Source organism: Pan paniscus, chromosome 19 (genome assembly GCF_029289425.2).
Source record: "Pan paniscus chromosome 19, NHGRI_mPanPan1-v2.0_pri, whole genome shotgun sequence".
Taxonomy (NCBI): domain Eukaryota; kingdom Metazoa; phylum Chordata; class Mammalia; order Primates; family Hominidae; genus Pan; species Pan paniscus.
Window position 1 is genome coordinate 54,276,734 of NC_073268.2, and position 14,857 is coordinate 54,291,590.

The window sequence follows — 14,857 nt, forward strand, 5'->3', positions numbered from 1 at the left end:
AATGCCATAGTATTTTGGCAGTTCCTCAAAAGTTAAACGTGTAGTTACCATATGACCCAGCAGCTTCACTCCTCAGTATATACCCAGGAGAACTGAAAACTTGTCCACACAAACACCCCATAGATGTCCATCTCAACATTATTATTTATTTTATTTTATTTTATTTTTTGAGACGGAGTCTCGCTCTGTCGCCCACGCTGGAGTGCAGTGGCGCGATCTTGGCCCACTGCAAGCTCCGCCTCCCGGGTTCGTGCCATTCTCCTGCCTCAGCCTCCGGAGTAGCTGAGACTACAGGCGCCCGCTACCACGCCTGGCTAATTTTTTGTATTTTTAGTAGAGGTGGGGTTTCACCGTGTTAGCCAGGATGGTTTCAATCTCCTCACCTCGTGATCTGCCCGCCTCGGCCTCCCAAAGTGCTGGGATTACAGGCATAAGCCACCACGCCCGGCCATCTCAGCATTATGAATATGCATATATGAATATTCTTCATGGCATGATAGCCAAAAAAATTAGTAACAACCCAAATGTCCATCAGCTGATGAATGGGTAAACAAAATGTGGTCCATCTATACAAAGGAACATTATTTAGCCATAAAAAGTAATAGAATACTGGTACATAATGCAACACGGATGAACCTTGAAAACACTGAACCTGCCGGGCACGGTGGCTCAGGCCTGTAATCCCAGCACTTTGGGAGGCTGAGGCAGATGGATCACGAGGTCAGGAGATCGAGATAGCCACCATGCCTGGCTAATTTTTTGTATTTTTAGTAGAGACGGGGTTTCACCGTGTTAGCCAGGATGGTCTCGATCTCCTGACCTTGTGATCCGCCTGCCTCGGCCTCCCAAAGTGCTGGGATGACAGGCGTGAGCCACTGCGCCCGGCCTAAATGTTCACATATTATTTCATTTGTGTGAAATGTCCAGAATAGGGAAATCCATAGAGAGTAGATTTGTCATTGCCAGGGGCTGGGAGCGAGGACATGGGTGGTGACCACTAATGGATGTTGGGCTTAATTTTGGAGTGTTGAAAATGTTTTGGAATAATAGTGAAATAGTGATGATTGCACAACATTGTGAATATACTAAAAAAAACCCCCGCTGAATCGTATACTTTAAAATAGTGAATTTAATGCTATGTGAATTATATCTCAATAGAAACAAAACAAAAAGATCCCCCCATATGCCATAGCAGTAATACCTGATTTTATATATGTTACTTAAAGTGAGTATTTGAATTTAAAAGTAAGTTGATGTGAAGAAAAATATGAAGCAAGCAGTAGAGCAGCTTTTTTTTTTTTTAAAAAAAAGACAGAGTTCCACTCTGTCGCCCAGGCTGGAATGCAATGGCACAATCTCAGCTCACTGCAACCTCTGCCTCCCGGGTTCAAGCGATTCTCCTGCCTTAGCCTCCTGAGTAGCTGGGATTACAGGTGCGCACTACCACACCCGGCTAATTTTTGTATTTTTAATAGAGATGGGGTTTCACCATGTTGGTCAGGCTGGTCTCGAACTCCTGACCTCGTGATCCACCCACCTCAGCCTCCCAAAGTGCCGGGATTACAGGCAGGAGCCACCGCGTCCGGCCAATCAGCTTTTATAGTAAGGATTTGAATGGGCTAATTCCCGGGACAGTGCTTGCACATAGTGGGTGCTCTGTAAGTGTTAGTCATTGTTACTATTGAGAAGAGATGGCAAAAATCTTGAAGGTGAACAACTCAATTTGGCAAGTGCAGATTTCTTGTGTGCCTAGTGAGGCCCTGTTGGTGCAGCCTCAGCCTGCCGCAGCCTCTGCATTCCCAGCTACCTTAGTGGCAGGCGTGTCTCCCTGAGGGTTCTCACTCTGCCCGCAGAGGCCTCCTCTTCCATACTCAGGCACTCATCCCTCTCATTCTTTATTGCAGTGCCCTTGATGGCCCCAAGTCTTGTCCTTGTCTTTTCAGGAGCTGCCTGGAGCACCCAGTTGCAGTGTTTTGTTGCTCCCCCAGTCCAGACAGGGTGCCACATCTGTGCTTGTTCCGTTCCCCTGTAGCTGCTGGCATGGGGATCTGGACACACAGTGAGTGTGTGAAAAATACTTGGCAAACCTATGTCAACTAAACTATGAATACATCTTTTTTTTTTGAGGCAGGGTCTTGCTCTGTTGTCCAGGCTGAAGTATAGTGGCATGATCATGGCTCACTGCAGCCTCAAATTCCTGGGCTCAGGCGATCCTCCATCTCAGTCTCGCACTCCCAGAAGTGTTGGGATTATAGGGGTGAGCCACCACACCTGGCCTTAATACATCTTTATAATGACAAAACGATGTTATAAATCAGGCAAAAATATTTTAAAAATATATTGCAGAGTTTATATATCTTATGAATGAGCTGTTCTAGGAACAGACTCTAGAAAAAGCTGACCCATGTGTCCCAGGAGACATGCATGGCTATAGAAGCACTTTTCACAGTAGCAAAAATCTGGAAATAACCCAGATATCCATGGACAGGAACACGGGTAGGCACATGGTTAAATATTGGCATGATCACATGGTACACAGCGGTGACAGTGGGTGAGTGGCAGCTAGCTGTGCATAACAACAGAGAGAACCTCAGAAGCAGTATAGAATGCCACAGGCAGGCTGGGGAAGACGGCATACTGTTCAGTTTTACTAGTGTGTGATACAATTATGTTCTTTTTTAAAAAGTGAGGGACTGAAAACCCAATACCAGGGCTGTTTGCCTTGGGGGTCAAGGAGGTGGGGAGAGGGAAGTGAGGGGAGCCAGGTGGCTGGACATGGTGGTCATGTTCCAGGCCTTGAGGGGACTGTGGAGTCATGGGGACTTATTTTATTTGTCCTCACATGTGGTTTGCACATATTCTCTTATATGTACCTAATGTTACATAATAAAACATTTAAGAAAACAGAAGAACAACAAGAAAACATTAGGGCTGGCTCATGCCTTTTGTGGGGTAGACACTGACATTGAAGAGTTGGGAAGGAACATTTCCTCCTAATATATCCAGTCAGTGTTGCACAGTAAATAAAACACTGGGAATGTCTCCAGCAGAGGAGGAAAGAGGGAAGTAATATTTTTACTCTGCACCAAAAAAGGAAGTTTACCTTTCAACATGAAGAGACTTTTTTTCCTGAGTGGTATTTCAGATGACAACAGCTATTTCAAAGGAACAGTGCAGGTTTCTCAGGGTGTTAAAGTCGGTGTGACTGATTTAGTAGAAGACACTGTTAATAGCCAAAGAGGCATCATTTCTTAAGGATGTGAGTTCTGAAGAACACGTTTTTAGGAATAGTTTTAGAGTCTCTGTGTTGTTATTTTGGACCTCCACCCTGACTGACTCCATTGTATTGCCAGCGTGTAGAACCTTCCACATTTCAAGGTAAAAGTTTCTTTGAATAGCGTTAAAGCCTCTTCCCTTTTGCTGGCTGCACTGAAGGGAGCTGGGAATGCCAGGTTCTGTCCTGGCTTAGCACTGAATGGCTCTGGGTCCTGGCATCTACACGTGGTTGACTTCCAAGGCCCTTCTAGCTGTAGCATCTTTGCTCCTGCTTGTTTGACTTGGTGAGAGACTGGGGAAAGGATCCATTATGGCCCACAAAACATGAGGTTGGAAAACAGTTGTTTCCATGCCATCTTTTGGCCTCAAACATCTAGACAAGAGGGACCTTTGTAGGCCTGCAGATTCAGCAAAGGAAAGTTTCTTGTTCTTACGATTTTGAGCACTGAATTTGTCTAAAGCTACAAAGAATGAGAATAAGAATAGGGATTAAGAGGATGGGATCAGAAGTCAGAGTCTGAGAGCAAATCCTAGTCCCACCTCTTGCTGGCAGTGCAGCCCTGGGTCAGTTACTTAGCCTCTCTTTGCCTCACTTTTCCTCCTCTGTAAGATACGAATAAGAAGAATAACTCCTCCATAGGATTGTTATGAAGATGCCATCAGTGGACACATGTGACCTGCTCAGTTAGTATTCACTTGCCTCTTCTTAGAGAGCCCCTTCTGTTTCTTACTGCTCTTTTAATTCTGTTCTGTTACTAGTATCAAAGAGCACATCTGAGACTTTGCTTGGAAATGCCAGCTGCAGAGGAGAAGGGCAGGCAAGATTGTTGATGGTTTTGAACAGGTGTGTGTATAGTCTAGAGAGAGATGCTTGTGGACAATGCCACCCACCCCTCTGGTAGGTGATTCCCACCCAGTGTGTTCTCATAGGGATGCCTCTGTAGGCTTTCATCTCCTGCCGAGCTGTCCTCAGGAACCTGCTGAGAAATGTCCCTGTAGACATTGCACCTTGGCAGGACACAGTAGAGGAGGCAGGTATTTGGACACCTCTTGTTTGCCAGTCGTACTCTTACCAACCCTCACAGCCATGCTGAGCAGCACCTGTTACCTCTATTTGAGAGGTGTGGAAATAGAGGCTCAGGAAAGCTCAGCTTGCCTCGGACCATGCAGCTGGAAAGGCAGGACATAATCCCTGTGGCCGGAGTGAGAACTACATATTTCAGCCCTAGGCTGCTGCCCAGGCTGCTGGTGTCGCTCCTGAGTCCAGCTGTAAGGGGCATCGAGTGGATTCTCAGGCCCCGTGGTGCCTGGGCTTCGGCAGGTGCTGGTTCGTGTGGAGCATGTGTTAAGCACCTGGTAGGGCTGTTCCTGTTCCCAGGCAGTTTATTGTTAGGCAGACAATACAGCACTTGCCCTTTAACTCAAGAAATGGAGACCGAAAGGGAAACAGGAACTGGGAGAACAGCCTCAAGGTGTGAACTCTGGCAGTCTCTGAGTAGAGAGATAATGAGTATCTTTAACAATGTTCTTATTTTTTGCTTCTGTGTCACATGGAAGGTGTTTGTTGAGGGCTGAGCGTGTGCCAGGCACTGTTCTAGACAGTGGCAAAGAGGCTGGGCCTTGGTCTCAGGGGGGTGGTGTGGGGGCAGGAGAGAAACAGATGGTCTCAGGGGGGTGGTGTGGGGGCAGGAGAGAAACAGATAAACAGGCACATAAGAAATGTCAGATAGAGGAGGGGCTCTGTTCCAGATGACAGCTGGTGACGTTGATAGAGAGTGCCTGATGGGTTCTGAGGAGGCCATGCGATCTGAGTGACAAGGAGCCAGTCTAGTGACAGATAGAGGAAGGACGCTGGGTGGGGGAAATGGCAGGTGCATAGAATGCAAGGCAGGAGCCACTTCTGGTCATAGGGAAAGTGACTGGAAATGAGAGTGCAGCATGTGGGTGGCACATAAAGAGTTAACCCTCAGGGATTGCTCTGCCCCAGAGCCCACCTTTGGGATGAAGGAGCTCATCCTTTGAGCTTCAGCTAAGGTGAGCCTGCTCTTGTGGTCTCTAAGACCCTGGCTCACCGCCCATCCCGCAGTGCTGCTTAGATGAGGCTCAGCGGACATCAACCATCACTACCACCAGTCCCTGCAAGTAACTCCCTCAGAAATCTGCATTGTTCAGAAATCTGCCTTGTTCCTCTGAAGCTACTATGGAAAGAGTTAGATGTGACCTCCTGGAGGCACAGGTGGGAAGGCAGAGGTGAGCAAACCATTTGTTTTTCTCACAGCTGTGGTCTTGCACTTGTACATGCACAGTGTAAAAATACCTGTTCCTTGGTCAGCATCTGGAGCTCTCTTTGAGAAAATATGTTACGTCACTACTGTGCCCGAAACCCAAAGTCAGCAGGCCCTGCCTGAGGGGATCCACTGCCCCTCCTTTATTTCCACACTCTCGCAGGCTCCTCGCGAGATGGCGACAGCCCAGCAGTTAGCACCACCACATCCACCAGCCAGGTCTAAATTAAGCACGAGATCATGGGAATGTAGATTTTCCCATGCAGCTCTGCATGTTTTTCCGATGTCTCAAGCTGGAAAATTATGCTGATCAAATGGTAGTCCATAGCTCGGCCTGTCCTGTGGGGTGGGGGTGAGTAGCCATCAAAGGCTCCCGTTCACTGCACCCAGTCTCTGGTTGGCTTCATCGTCTCCCATCAGCCAGTGTTTTCTCTAGCACAGCCACAGTGTGTGAGAAATGGGGAATCTCTGCCTAAGGGTCACAGCGGCCATCCTCAGAGGAGGGAAGGGTTCTGAAGGCTGCTTTTCACATTTCCAAAGGCTGAAGGGAAGCCCTACTTTTTTGCCCACCATGAAGCCCCACAGACTAACAAAAACGTCTGCTGCTTGACTGTGGCTGGAATTCTACTCCCTCAGTTGGTGACCTGTGGCTGGGCTGATCAGAAGCTTGGGTTTCTCATGACACCATGGAGATGGCAGGGAATTGAATCACTGGTCAGAATGGGGGCCTTTGGGACTGAAGGATTTGGGGTGAGCATCTGGTTTAATTCCATCATTTTAGAAGCGAGGACCCTGGGTACTGGCTTCTTGGTGCTACAGAGCGGTCGCAGCATTGGCCCTGGTCCCTGGATTCCCATCTCCTCTCACTACCACATCATGTTATTTGCATTTTGGCATGATTTTTAAAAGAATGCTGTTCATAATTTGGTCATTTGTAAGACTGCTTTGAGGAATAGGAGAGGTAGGGGAGCATTCAAGAATTCTCATTTGCCTTTATGGAGTGTTGCTGCCTGCCCTTTGTGCAGTCACAGTGTTTGATCCTCTACACTGAGGGGGAGGTGCAGCTCCTTGCCATACCCCTGTTTTCCTGGATTGGCAGGAACAGCCAAAATCAGGTCTCCAGACCCCATCTTTTCTTCACACAGTCTTTAAAAAGACTGCATTTCCTCACCTGCCCATGTATTCTACACCCACAGGCTGCTCCTCCCAGAGACTAAATGATAAGGGCATGTTGATAACAAGAAATTAAATTCCTTGTGTATGTTTTGGTACTTGCTTTCTGCTTTTAGAAAATTGAGTACATATCAAGTTCTAGGAGGCCAAGTGACATCTAATTTGAGCTCTGCTGTGTCTGTTCCAGTGGCTCTCAGATCCTGGGAGAAGCTGCCTAGGTGGCTTCTTGAGGGTGGACCTCCTACTCCCCTTCAGGAGCCTCTGCCTGGTCATCTCGTCCTGCAAATAAAGTGGCCATTCTGTGGGTCTGCTCAGCCTTTTTTTTAGAGGTTGGTTCTTCCTATGCAGTCAGCCCTTCCTGGCTCCCCTTTGGCAGTAGGTTAACTGACACCTGCAGGGATCTTTCTTCCTTAGAAGAAAGTCCCAGGGGAGACAAGTAAGCACATGGGCAGTTTACCTTTTCCTGCTCTACGGTCTAGAAGTCAAGTCTGAAATGTTTGTTTTTCTTCAAAATTCTTTAAGTATATGAGTATAAAGGTTTTTTAGCCCACTTTTTGGAGACTGATAAATTTTTTATTAAAAAAAAACTATTCATTTTTATAGACAGGGTCTTGCTAGGTTGTCCAGGCTAGATTTGAACTCCTGGGCTCAAGTGATCCTCCTGCCTCAGCCTTCTGAGTAGCTGGGAAACAAGTGTGTAGCACCCTGCCCAGCTGATATAAAATTTGATTTCTCTAACCAACAAGAAGTCATCAGAATATAGATGCCCACTTTCAGTTAGTGAAGATGTTTATTTTTTGGCTGAATCTCACTGTTTTTCTGGTATGAGGGAAATAAAGGATTTTTTTCTTTTCATTTCTCTACGGGATGAGCAACAGTTATTAGGCTTTAAGTTATTGCTAGCGTGGCTGAAACAGAGTCATAATAGTCTTTTCTCTTTTGGCTGAAATGATGACTGTTGAAAAGAATGTAGCACTGTCCATATTGTCCTAACTGGCCTGTTGTCTTCTGGAGAGCCCGTATGGTTTGGTCATGTGGTCTGTGGTCTCAGCTACCCCAACTGGGCCTCCTTGTAATGATCGTTGTACCCTTTTCTCCGGTAGGAAGATGGAGATGTTTCCTCACTCGTGGACTGCACCTCAGGAAAGATAAAGCCAGTGAATTGAGGATTGCGGAGTATTGCACACATTCAGGTGTCCTGCAGTGGACACCATGACACTGACTCCAGCATGCCTAGAAATCACCATGGGGGCTTAAGAGAGTGGCAGCCCCTCAGCTCTGCCCCCAGAATGACTGGATTTTTGAACAGACTCCCAGGAAGTTCTGATGTATCTGGTTGATGGACCACACTGGTGGAACACTGTGGGAAAGGTGGGGTGTACCCCTTTCCCAAGCATTCTCTGTCATCTGCTTTTAGAAAAATAAAGTACATGTAGAAACATAGGAGGCTGCCAGACATACATAGGTGAAGCTACCATCTGAGGTGAAGATGTTCAGGTCAATTAATTCACCTGTATTTATTGATTGCGACTGGGTTTTCACAATGTTGATTGACCTGTGATTGTTAGGTTTGGGGAGGGGAGTGGAAAGACAGCTCCCTGACAGCCGAGCGTGATCTTCAATGATGGCTGCTCCCCATAGTTTCCTTAGGGACTTGATGTAGACCCCAGCTGAAAGGTGAACATCCTCTCAGCACACGATCAGCCACACCTTGGTGGCACAGAGGCACGGGGTGTAGAGATGTGTGCCTTCACCACAGGCCCACCTGCGCTGCTTGGAACTGTGAAAAGCCTCTGTCTCCCATGATGGGGAACTCTAGATTTGGAAAGAATTTCCCCACCCAGCATCTCAAGCCTTCAGAGCACATTTTTATGGAATACTTCTTGCCTCCTGGGGCATAACCCTAGCCTTGGAAATTTTTTTTCCAGTTTTGTTCTGTTTGCTGTTTTGTTTAGTCTCTTTTCAGTCTCTACTCTCATTTGAATTCTGACTGTGTTTTCAAGTTTACCAGAAAATTCTCCCCCAGCTTGTCCCCTGCATGTATGGGGATCTAGCTGTTATTTTGTGGTTCCCGTCATGAGTCACTCTCAAAAAAGAGCAGATGATCCCAGACTTTGGTTGGGGTTGCCTCATTCACAGGGAGTGCCGAGCCCTCCTGGGGAGGATGCAGTTCTTCCTTGGTCATTCTTGGGTTGTGGGTCAACTGTGGCTGGGGGGAGCCTGACTGATGTCTCTGCACTCCTACTTGAGGCCCTGTTGGAGGTTCAGGGGAGCGCCCATGCTCTGTCCTTTTGTTGTTTGGCTGTTGTTACCTTTCTACCTCTGGTTCTCTCAGGTGCTTTGTGCACAGGGTTTGCAGTTGCAGGGATCAAAAGCACACATTGCTGTAGGTTACAACATGAGAATTTCAGGGAATAAATGGCTTCATGCACAGGTAGACATAGAGGTGCAGACCACGTGTTGTTATGTCTTGTGCCTTCTCCTTTCCTTGGCTTCTTGCTTTCTTCTGTGACTGCTTCAATCATAGGTAAACTCTGACTCTGCCCCTGTGGTGTGTTCCAGCAGCTTAGCAACCCTGCTGGTTTCCCAGAAGTTTTAGGAACCATCCAGAGGGGTCTACCGGTGGTCCAGTCTGGATTCTTAACATATCACTGATCTAGCTGCTGGGCGGGGGAACTGTGGGACTTTGATTGGCCTGGTCTGAGTCCTGGGCCTACTCCTGGCCAGTTTCCCAAGGATGACTGAAGTACTCTTTCCAAGAAGAGGGGGATTATGGTTGTTGCATAGGCAAAACCAATGATTCAGTTTTCAGGATGGAAATGAAATATTATTTGGTTTAAAGAACCTTACCTAGTTCTGGGGACTAACTGTGTAGAAAAGTGAGTATTCGCTTTCATATTGAATAGATATGGCTTTTTACGTGGAGGCTCTGGAGCTCCCAGGGCATTTCAGAAGGCCTGACAATTTCTGCATTGCTCATGGTGCTACTTCCCCAGGCCACCTCAAGCATTCAGTTTCTTTGCTGTTGGTTGGAATTTATTGACTCTGTGTGGTTAACAATTGTTATCTAACATGTGTCAGCACCCTGATTTCTTAGTAAAATGAATTATTAATTAATACAATTTCAAAACAGGTTTTTAGGGCTAGGGCTGGAGTGGGGAAGGTGTGGCTGATGGGGTGGTGGCCAGGAGCTTCTGCCTGGTCATCTCTTCCTGCAAATAAAGTGGCCATTCTGTGGGCCTGCTCAGCCTTTTTTTTTGAGACAAAGTTGCTCTTTCACCCAGGCTGGAGTGCAGTGGCGTTATCATGGTCCACTGTAGCCTCCATCTCCTGGGCTCAAGGGATTCTCCCATCTCAGTCTCCTGAGTAGCTGGGACTGCAGATGTGCACCACCATGCCCAGCTAATTAAAATTTTTTTTTTTTTTTTTTTGTAGAGACGAGGTCTCACCATGTTGTCCAGGCTGGTCTTGAACTCCTGGGCTCAAGTAATCCTCCTGCCTTGGCCTCCCAAAGTGCTGGGATTATAGGTGTGAGCCACTGCACCTGGCCCTATTCCTGTGACAGCTCTCTTGGAAGGTACAGAAAGGTTTGTTTGCCTTGAATAATGAATCTCACTTTACACCTTGCTGTCTTCATTTAAAAATATTTAAAGTTTTGACAGAATTGTACAAGTTCATGTACTTTATTTATCACTTAGCATCAAATAGTTCTAGGTAATAACTGATGATATGATGATAGAACTGGATTTCTAAAGGCGTTTCTAGTTACTGAGGATCCTTTCAATTGTCAGTATGTAATTTATGAGAATAAGTTTTTTTTTTTTTTTTGCTGTATTGGGTCTAAACTTTTAACAGAGTTTAATACTGTTTTTCCTTGTTTTGACAACCCTCCCACCTCCACCTCTAACATCCATATCTGGCATAGAGGTTCATAAGAAATTATTGTGAGCTGATCACACACTTCCTCAGGTTTGAGTGAGGAGCCCAGAAGGTAACAAATGATCCTGTTTTAGTTGCATTTGCATGTGCATTAGTTCAGTCTCAGCAAGCTGGAAACAAGAAAATTGGAAAATTGAGAAGGAAAGTGGAGCGTGCAAACTATGCGAAAAAGAGGGAGAAGAAAACAAAACTCAGATTCTAGAAATAACAGAATGTGCCTGGGCACGGTGGCTCACGCCTGTCATCTCAGCAGTTTGGGAGGCCGAGGCGGGTGGATCACTTGAGGTCAGGAGTCCAAGACCAGCCTGGCCAAAATGTTGAAACCCCATCTCTACTAAAAACACAGAACTTAGCTGGGTGAGGTGGCAGGTGCCTATAATCCCAGCTACTTGGGTGGCTGAGGCGCCAGGATCACATGAACCTGAGAGGCAGAGGTTGCAGTGAGCCGAGATTGCACCACGGCACTCCAGCCTGGGCAAAAGGGCGAGACTCTGTCTCAAAAAAAAAAAAAAAAAAAAAAAAGAGAGAAATAACAGGATTTGCCGTGGAGGGTGGTATATGTTTGGAGCTTGGAGCTTGCTCTTGGGATGGACTCATGGCAGATGTTTGCTGGGAGAGAAGATGTTTAAATGTTTACAGGCAGTCCTGTGGTTGAGGGGAAACAGTGAAAAATGGGGACCTGAGGTGTACAAGGTCAAGTGTGTCAAAGTATTGGAAGTCCAGGTGTTCAGCTGGAATAGCTGGAGCTTTGTGCCCACTGGCACTGCTGGAGTCCTGCTTCATGGCCCACGCATCATGGGCTGTCTCACGGTTGGAATAATTAGTTTCAGCCTCCAAAGTCTCGCTTAGGTGAGGTGCGTAGTCCAGTTGGCCTGGAAAATGAAAAGCCTTGGCTGGGCACGGTGGCTCACGCCTGTAATCCCAGCACTCTGGGAGGCCAAGGTGGGCGGATCACGAGGTCAGGAGATCGAGACCATCCTGGCTAACACGGTGAAACCTCGTCTCCACTAAAAATACAAAAAAATTAGCTGGGCGTGGTGGTGGGTGCCTGTAGTCCCAGCTACTCAGGAGGCTGAGGCAGGAGAATGGTGTGAACCTGGGAGGCGGAGCTTGCAATGAGCCGAGATCACACCACTGCACCAGCCTGGGCGACAGAGTGAGACTATGTCTCAAAAAAAAAAAAAAAAAAAAAGAAAATGAAAAGCCTCCAGTGACTTTTCTCCTAGTGAGGATTATTTATTTGTTTGTTTATTTATTTATTTTTAGAGACGGGGTCTCGCCATGTTGCCCAGGTTGGTCTTGAACTCCTGAGCTCAAGTGATCTGCCCGCCTCGGCTTCCCGAAGTGCTGGGATTATAGACATGAGCCACCACACCTGGTCCTAGTGAGGTGTATTAGTCTGTTTTCGCACTACTGATAAAGACATACCCGAGACTGGGAAGAAAAGGAGGTTTAATTGGACTTACAGTTCCACATGCCTGGGGAGGCCTCAGAATTATGGCAGGAGGTGAAAGGCACTTCTTACATGGCAGCAACAAGAGAAAAATGAGGAAGAAGCAAAAATGGAAACCCCTGATAAACCCATCAGATCTCATGAGACTTATTCACTATCACAGGAATAGCATGGGAAAGACTGGCCCGCATAATTCAATTACCTCTCCCGGGTCCCTTCCACAACACGTGGGAATTCTGGGAGACACAATTCAAGTTGAGATTTGGGTGGGGACACAACCAAACCATGTCATGAAGATTTCTTTTGGTTTTTTTCTTTTGAGACAGAGTCTTGCTCTGTCACCCAGGCTGGAGAGCAGTGGTGCCATCTCAGCTCACTCCAACCTCTGCCTCCTGGGTTCAAGCGATTCTCATGCCTCAGCTACCCAGGTAGCTGAGATTCCAGGTGTGCACCACCATGCCTGGCTAATTTTTATATTAGGGTTTTGCCATGTTGGCCAAGCTATTGCAGAACTCCTGGCCTCAAGTGATCCTCCCACATCGGCCTCCCAGAGTGCTGGGATTACAGTCGTGAACCACCGCGCCCGGCCCCTAGTGAGGATTTCTTAGGATTTCGAAAGCTGCTCCTGTCTATAAACTTCAAGAAAATAGCAGGCAGCCATGCAAATTATATAGGCCTTATTTTGTTTTTTTTTTACTATAACCAGTATTTTATTATTTTATTAGCTTTTTCCTTTTTCCTGAAGTTTAAGTATTTCAGAGACCATCAACAGATGTCCTTGCAAGTTAGTCTGTTAGAGAAAGCCCCTGCCTTGGTCAACAGCCCCTGTTTCTTAATTGTTTGGAGTTCCTTTCCCAGCTTATGTCTGGGAGGGCAGCGGCACCTTGGCCCTTGCTCACAGGAATCACTGCCTTTTCTTTGCTGCCAAAGGTCTAGGAGGCTCATTGGGAGCCCTGGCTGGGCCTCACAGCCTCCCTGGGAGGACACTAGGCCCAGCTGGAGGTCTTCTGCTTCCACCCACAAGGTCACCAGATGGGGGAGGGCAGCAGAGCCCAGAGCATTGTTTCTCACTTAGGAAAGTGTTCCTTTTTTTGTTTTTTTTTTTGAGACAGAGTCTCACTGTGTCACCCAGGCTGGAGTGCAGTGGCGCAATCTCAGCTCACTGCAAGCTCCGCCTCCCGGGTTCACGCCATTCTCCCACCTCAGCCTCCTGAGTAGCTGGGACTACAGGCGCCCACCACTAGTAGGCCTGGCTAATTTTTTGTATTTTTAGTAGAGACGGGGTTTCACCATTCACAGGATGGTCTTGATCTCCTGACCTTGTGGTCTACCTGCCTCAGCCTCCCAAAGTGCTGGGATTACAGGCGTGAGCCACCGCGCCCTGCAGGAAAGTGTTCCTTTTTTTTTCTTAGGACATTCTCAACCATTTGAGACCATTTTACTGGGAAGGAGGTGGCCGAAGTCCTCTTTTTTTTCTTTACTTTTCTTTTCTTTTTTTTTTTTTTTTTTTTGAGACAGGGTCTCACTCTATCGCCCAGGCTGGAGTGCAGTGGCGCAATCTTGGCTCACTACAACCTCCACCTCTCGGGCTCAAGCAGTTCTCGTGCCTCAGCCTCCTGAGTAAGCTGGGATTACAGGTGTGTACCACCACACTCAGCTAATTTTTTGTATTTTTAGTAGAGACAAGGTTTCGCCATGTTGCCCAGGCTGGTCTTGAACTCCTGAGCTCAGGCAGTCTACCTGCCTGGGCCTCCCAAAGTGCTAGGATTACAGGTGTGAGCCACCATGCCCAGCCAAAGTCTTTGTCAGTGGTGAATCCTAGCTCTGCCCACTTCTCTGAGAAGCTGAAGAGTCATACCTGCTCTACATCAAATGGAACAACAAATTGAAGGGCCTGGTGGTCCCTGGCACATTGTAAGGCTCCTGAACATTAAGTACCTCTGAACATTACTATTGATTTTGACACATATTTGCCCTTTAAGCTGGGAAATATTCATTAAAAATTAAAGTGTTCTTTTTCTTTGTGAGGCCCATCGTATCTTTGCCAGCAGTGAATGTTGCATCATGAATGAAAAACCTAATTACATCAAATGTGCAGGTCACCGTGCAAAAGTTTTTATCCCTGGTCCTTTCACAGCCTTTGCAGAATATGCCTGCTTTTAGCTGAAGCCCTGTTCTGTGGCTTCAGATAGAGTCAGATTCCTTGACATATTTGAGGATGGAGAGAAGGCCTCTTTGGCCAGAGCAGATGTATGGGTTATTACCAGGGTGAAATTTTATGAGCTGTCCCCTTTTTGTGTGTGGAAAAATCATACAAAGTGCTTTTTCCTATTTTCTCACTTAACAGCAATCAATACAGATAACTTCTGTAACTTTCTCCCCACGTAACAAGCAAGCAGTCAGTTTTGCAGGACACCAGCTAGGTGTCCTTCAGTTCAACTCTGATATTTACCTGGAGATAGCTTCAGATCCCATATGTTGAGGGCTCAGTCCCACAAGAACACTCCCTTCTTCCCAGCAGTGCAAGTCCAGGCCTCTGGAACTTCTGACCAACCAGCTTCAAGTTGAGACCCCTTCTTTGGGTTCAATTAATTCGGTAGAGTGGCTCACATAACTCAGCGAAATTGACTTATATTTACCTATTTATTATAAAGGATATTGCAAAGGATACAGATGAAGAGATGCATAGGCCAGGTGTGGGAGAAGGAGTGCAGAGCTTCCATGCCATACC

At 46.9% G+C, this 14,857-nt stretch overlaps 1 protein-coding gene across 17 annotated transcripts in view; it reads left to right on the forward strand.

The window, feature by feature from the left end:
* The window catches only part of EPN2 (epsin 2), a 97,067-nt gene that overhangs the window by 28,872 nt on the left and 53,338 nt on the right, over positions 1–14,857 (forward strand). For 2 of the 17 annotated variants that reach the window (XM_055101197.2, XM_055101200.2), the window contains exon 2: positions 10,170–10,321. The exons of 13 other annotated variants lie outside the window; for them this stretch is intronic. The gene's annotated coding sequence lies outside the window, so the exon portion shown is untranslated. The remainder of the gene's footprint in view (positions 1–10,169; positions 10,322–14,857) is intronic. 2 more of the 17 variants (XM_063599224.1, XM_055101199.2) reach the window with 1 other exon arrangement.